Source organism: Triturus cristatus, chromosome 8 (genome assembly GCF_964204655.1).
Source record: "Triturus cristatus chromosome 8, aTriCri1.1, whole genome shotgun sequence".
Taxonomy (NCBI): domain Eukaryota; kingdom Metazoa; phylum Chordata; class Amphibia; order Caudata; family Salamandridae; genus Triturus; species Triturus cristatus.
The window spans coordinates 723672393-723678816 of NC_140591.1; positions in this window are offsets into that span (position 1 = coordinate 723672393).

A 6424-nucleotide genomic window follows, 5' to 3' on the forward strand; every position below is an offset into this window, starting at 1 on the left:
GTGTTTACTTCAATTGTTGCTCTTACTGCTGTTGCTGCTCTCCCGTGTGGTGAGGCTATCTTGCGGACTCGAATCTCCTTTGTTCCTATCCTTCATTGACTTTTTTCTTGATAAAATTATCTAAAAAACTTAAAATTAACCTTCACTTCCCCTTCCCCGGGTGTCAAAGATATCTCCAGTATGTGATCCATAACTTGTTGTTAATCCTGACTGTTGACGCACGGGGGATTTAATGTGGGTATCAGTGCTTCATTGTATCGTGGCCGGCCTGACGGTTGTAGGCCCGTATTTGTTCTTTTAAGATGCACGAATAAAGGTTTTTTAAAAAATAAAAAAAATAAAAAAAAAAAAAACAATATACAAAACAATCATTAAAAAAGAACACAATAATACAAAAATCCAATTTTACAGAAATCCAAAAATGACCAGCATAATGGAGACAGACATATACGTAAGACACTGATTTTGTTCTTTACTAATACACATCACATTGGACTCGACATTGCAGTTAATTGTGATTTAAACTTTGTACTTATTAATCTGTGCCGGTCATAGGATTGTGATTCCAGAAAAAAGGCGTCGACGCGTTTCGATGGTTTTACAATGATACTGCCATCTTTATCAAGACAAAATAATTTGCTGTCTCCTGTATTCTTAAGTTAATTTCTTTGTTTCTTATTTATTGGTGGGAACAATATAAGTTTCCAATATTCAAATTTGCGTGTACGGATAAATAATTTCCTCCACTCGGTCACACGTTCTTCTAATGTTCTCACTCTTTTGAATAAGATAGCCTTTCCGTTGTATGGTGATCTCGCAGTTATGATGAGGTCGGTTAATTATTGCCGGTTTTCCCTTCCTTTTATACGTCTGGGTCAATGATTACCAAATACAGGAACCAAATACGGGAATCGCCGCAAGACCGCAGTAATCAGAACTAGAGACCCACCCGACTGATAAGGAGGACATTTAGCCTTGAGGTGTTGGGCTCCGACGTGAATGGTCATTCGGCATACGCTCAGACGTATAAAAGGAAGGGAAAACCGGCAATAATTAACCGACACTACTGCCACCCCCACTCATAGGGGACCTGTTGCCCATCACCCCTGCCACCCCCACTCACAGGGCTTATTTTGCCCATCACTCCTGCCACCCCCAGCCATAGGGCTTATGTTGCCCATCACCCCTGCCACCCACACCCATAGGGGACCTGTTGCCCATCACTACTACCACCCCCACTCACAGGGGACCTGTTGCCCATCACCCCTGCCACCCCCAGCGATAGGGCTTATGTTGCCCATCACCCCTGCCACCCCCACTCACAGGGGACCTGTTGCCCATCACCCCTGCCACCTCCACTCACAGGGGACCTGTTGCCCATCACCCATGCCACCCACACCCATAGTGCTTATGTTGCTCATCACCCCTGCCACCCCCAGCCATAGGATGGGTGATGCGCAACACATCCAGCATACGCAAACATCAGGTATGGCCGCAAAATACATCCCCCATGACATCATGACAACAGAGTGTAGTCTGTGACAAATGCCCACAACAGTGATTATGGCTACGAGCATACAATGTAAGTAACAGCACATGTGTGACCAACACATGAGTGTTTCATACACATGGCAAGCATCACCATAGCACTGTGGCAATGTAAAAAGAACACCCCCTCACTGTGTAGAGCAGAAGTTAAGTGGGGGCTCACAAAATGCAGCAGATGTGGAGCATTGTGGTGATGGGGACCAAACTCCCCTCATCACAGTGACCAAAAGGTAAGTGTCATCATGGTCATAGCTGCAAATAACAAACAGCATGTATGATCCCTGCTCCCAACACATCAAACACTTCTGGGGCAAACTAGTGGTTGTGTCCCATACACACAGAGATGTGGTGAGGCTAACAGTGCTGTGAAAACATAACACTCTCTGCCATGTGCAGACAAGCACCACACATGGGGGCTGACAATGCACACAGCGTACAATGACACAACAGCAGAAGTGAGCATCACCAAGCATGCACACATCTCGAAAATAGACACACCAATCAAAACAACATGTGTAGACTGTAGGTGTCAGCTCACAAACTCACATTCCATGCCAGCAATGGTACCCAACAACCAGGATGAATGTGCACAATGATGTGAAATGACTCACAGGGACAGCATGCAAAATCACAGAAACAGCCTCCAGACCAAGGCCCACAACAGCAATACCAATGCACTGGTGCAGATGCACAAACAGGCAAACTCACACTGCACATTGGACACAACATGTGTGTGTGTGTGTGTGTCACAGTATCCCCAGGCAACTACACAACACATGAGGGGGGCTGAACCACAGTGACACAGATGTGTACACAGTGCCATAAAAAAGTAAACCATCATTGGGACACCCTCAGTGGGCAATCAGGAGTTGGGAGATGAGAGGAAGCACAACAGACACATGTGACACAAGCTGGAATGAACACCAACTAACACAGCAAGAGACTGACACACAACACTACTACCCCCAGGAACCAGACAGTGGGGTGACACAAGCATGCATGACACCTCCACTGTGATAACAAAGGCAGATGTTGTACAAACTGGGAAACCCAGACATGTGTCCTGTGCCACAAACGTACATCACACATACACAAACACAAATCACTCAGCATGGACCCTCATCTATGGACAAACAGGAGCTAGGGCACCATCCATGCAAACATTCACATCAGTCCACCCTCAACACCACACACCTGAACTGCAACAATGTATATCTGTGAAGTCCACATGGACAGGTGACATTGCACATGCACCCATGACAAACACAGGAATGGTGGCAGGAACTAAGGTGCACACACATATCACACAAGGACTGTTTACAACCCTGGGGAATGACAGACACACTGCACAGCATGCGGTACATGGCCATGACCTCAAAGCTCATGTAACCTTCACAATCCCTGCCACAGTCCCAGGACTATGCAGATGCCAAGGAGAAACACAAGGCACACATGCTGACACCTGCCAGCATCGCAGCCGTGAATCCGGCAAGTGGGAGCAGTCACACACACATACAAATGTCTCAATCACTAAAAAATACCACCTAGGGACAACTACATGATATTGCAAACAAACAAGTGTCTTGAGGAACCCTGACTGTGTCCCATCTGTGTCTGACAACATCATCATCACTCAGAACTGACAAATCCCAATGATGATACACCAATTAACAGTAGTGTGTCATGCACCCACACATCTGGTAGCCCATTGGAAAAGTAGTGGGATGAACCCAGTACCACTCAGCAAGCATCAACAACAGGAACATATCAAGGGAACACTGTGTATGAACAGGGATGTGGACACACACACATGCACATACAACACACACCATGGGCCCAGGCCATGTCACTGGACAACACACTAACTTGAGGGGACACAACTCCTATGGGAGCCCAGCTGTGCCAAACATATTCACCGCAAGTCCCACTCATGTCTGCAGAACACTTGGTCAGTCAGCCATCAGTTACCACACAATGAAGGCTCTGGTCACAAAAAGCCTGGGTACGGGAGTCTCACCTAAGTCATCTGCACATACCAAAAACATATGTCTAGCAAGTTGCACAGAGGCCCCAGTTGCTCCTATTACAATGATGCCCACACCTGTAGGGCCAGTATTGATGAGCACGAAGTATGTGGAAGTGACAATTTGGACAATGGGAAGCACATCATATGTGCAGGGGTGCAAGCCACAGATGTGACCATGCCAATGAAATGCTCACAGAGAGATGTACACAAATAGTTGATCCTGGCACACCCAGGTAGCTGCAAAGGATGACATGGATATCCACCAGAATAGGATACATATCTCATGGACCACAGGGAGTACCTCACATCAACACATCAGTATGCAACATTGTAAACCAAGCATTACAGGTGCAAGGGCATGTAAAACAACATCAACATGATGTACAGCTAAATCAAGTTCACAGGGACAAAGAAAAAAGCTTTATTCAGCATATGAAAAGTGAAACGTCTGTTCCAACAAAAGGCCAATGGCCAGTCCATGTCCAAATGCCAAGGAGTGAACTAGAGTGACAAATTCAGTATATGAAATTCTAAACGTCTGTGCAACCAAAAGGCCAATGGCCAGTCAATGTCAAAATGCCAAGGACTGAACTAGAGTGACAACTGTCACACCTTGCTTGCCTGCACTGCTAAGGACCGGGGTCATCCCCTCGGAGGGGCATACATGGGGGCAGGCCAGGCACCGCATGGACAGGATCAGGGCGCAGCAGAAGGAGGCAGTGAAGAGGTGGGGGATGCAGGCGAGACACTTGCAACTGCAGTGGAGATGACTGAAGTGGTGGGTGCTGTCCCAACTGTGGGGCACAAGTCAGATGGGGTGGGTGCCGGCACAACTCCAGTGGACAGGTCAGATGGAGTGGATTGGCTCACCACTGCAGTGCCCAAGTCAGACGGGGTGGTCGTGGACTCCAAAGCAGTGCCTACATCCATGGGAGCGGAATGGGGGACAGGTGAGGTCTGCAGGGCAGGGGGGGACACGGTCCCCACATCAGTGGCACCAACTGTCTGACCAGGTGTGGAGGAGCAAGTGCTAGGGGGGGATGGCCTTAGCATTTTGGGGATGGTGTATCTGTGTGTGGGGGAACCCGGGGCAGGGCGTGGCAGGGGAACCTCTGGAGTGGTGGCCTGGGGGATGGAGGACAGAGACTTTGCCTTGGAGCTGTGTGCTGGCGGTGGGATCTTGCTCTTCTTGCGCCGGGGGGACTTGCGGGTGGGCGTCTCAGTCTGACTGCGCCTGGGGGATGGTGTCCGGGTGTGAGGGGCACTCCCTTCTGTGTGTGGGGACTTCCTCTTCCCCTTGTGATCTGCTGGGTTGGTGGGGAAGAGGCCAAGGTCACAGAGGAAGAGCTTCTGGGGGGATAGGGTTGCAGGTGAGGTAAGGGAAGGGGACTGGGAGGGAGAGGTCTCGGAGGACTGTGGAGTGGTTGTGGATGACTGTGTGTGTGTCAGCAAACCAGCCCCTGTGAGTGTGGAATCAGTCCCCTGCGCTTGCTTGTGTGCACGTCTAGCCCTTGGTTTGGGGGTTTCTGTACTTGGGACAGGTTGGGTGCTAGGAATCGTGGGTGGTGCAGGGGTAGGAGGGGTACGGGACTGTTGGAGGAGGGACACTGCTGCCGTCAGGGAGGAGGCAACGGACTGGTTGGTCCTCTGTAGGGCAGACATGCCAGAGGAAATGCCCTCCATGAATGACACCAGTTGTGTCAACAGACCTGTGTGTGCATGGAGGACCTTCAGCATCGATGTCTGCCCTACATGGATCTGTCGAAGTAAGTCCACAGACTCCTCACTCAGGGCAGCAGGGGACACAGGGGCAGGGGGTGTGGTGCCTGGCACAAAGGAGACATGCTCACGAACACAGGAGCCCACAGGGACCTCTGGGATGGGAGCCGATGGGAGGGGGTGGTGGTGGTGGTGGTGGTGGTGCTGGTGTTGGTGGTGGCGGTGGCGGAGACAGCCTCTCTAGCTGGGGTTTGGTGGCTGCTGACAGCCGCCTCCACAAGGGAGTCATCCTCAGAGCTGCTGTGGCCTTCAGCTGGGGGGGGTGGTGCTGATGACTTCTCTGTGTGGCTCAACTCGCCCTCCGTGCCACTGGGTCCACCTGACTCCTCTCCTTCTGTCCCTGTAAGGCTCTGTGGTTCCTCCTGGTCCATGGAGCTGTCCCCTCCTGTGGCCGTGGATGTATCTGGATAGGAATAGGAAGTAACAGAACTGCATCAGTCACCCCCACCGACTGCACACACCACAGTGAGTACATTACATCACAGGGCATCATCAGCTGAACACAGCTCAAAGTGCCAACACTGTTTAGGATAAGACAATTGTCATTCTCAACATCAACCATGGCTCACATATCCCTCCTTGACTTTCACACATATGTCCGTTGCATGTTGGATGCTAATACACCAATGTGCTAACATGCACCACCCACACATTAGTTGTACATGCAAGTGAGCATGTAGGAGTATGTCACTATACACACAGCACATCTCTTGCGACTGACTCAGTACAGGTGTCCGGATGAAGGGATGGGCAGAGACTCATTTCACATGTTTGTGATGCATGCCAGCAACACACACTATGATGTTCTCATGTCCTGATGGGCAATGCCACAATGGGGTGCATGGTGCACACTTGAACACAATGCAGGATCACTCATAGCAAGTTAAATGCCATGGTACTGGGATGCCCTGAAAGTCAGTCAACACTGTCTCCTGTCACAGGGGCATGGCATCCAGACAACAACAATATGCACTGACTCACAATCCTAGCTCAGGGGTAAAGCTGACTCTGCAGATGACCGGCGCACTTGCCCATCCCATGCAAACAACATATCCAGGACCCAGAAGACCG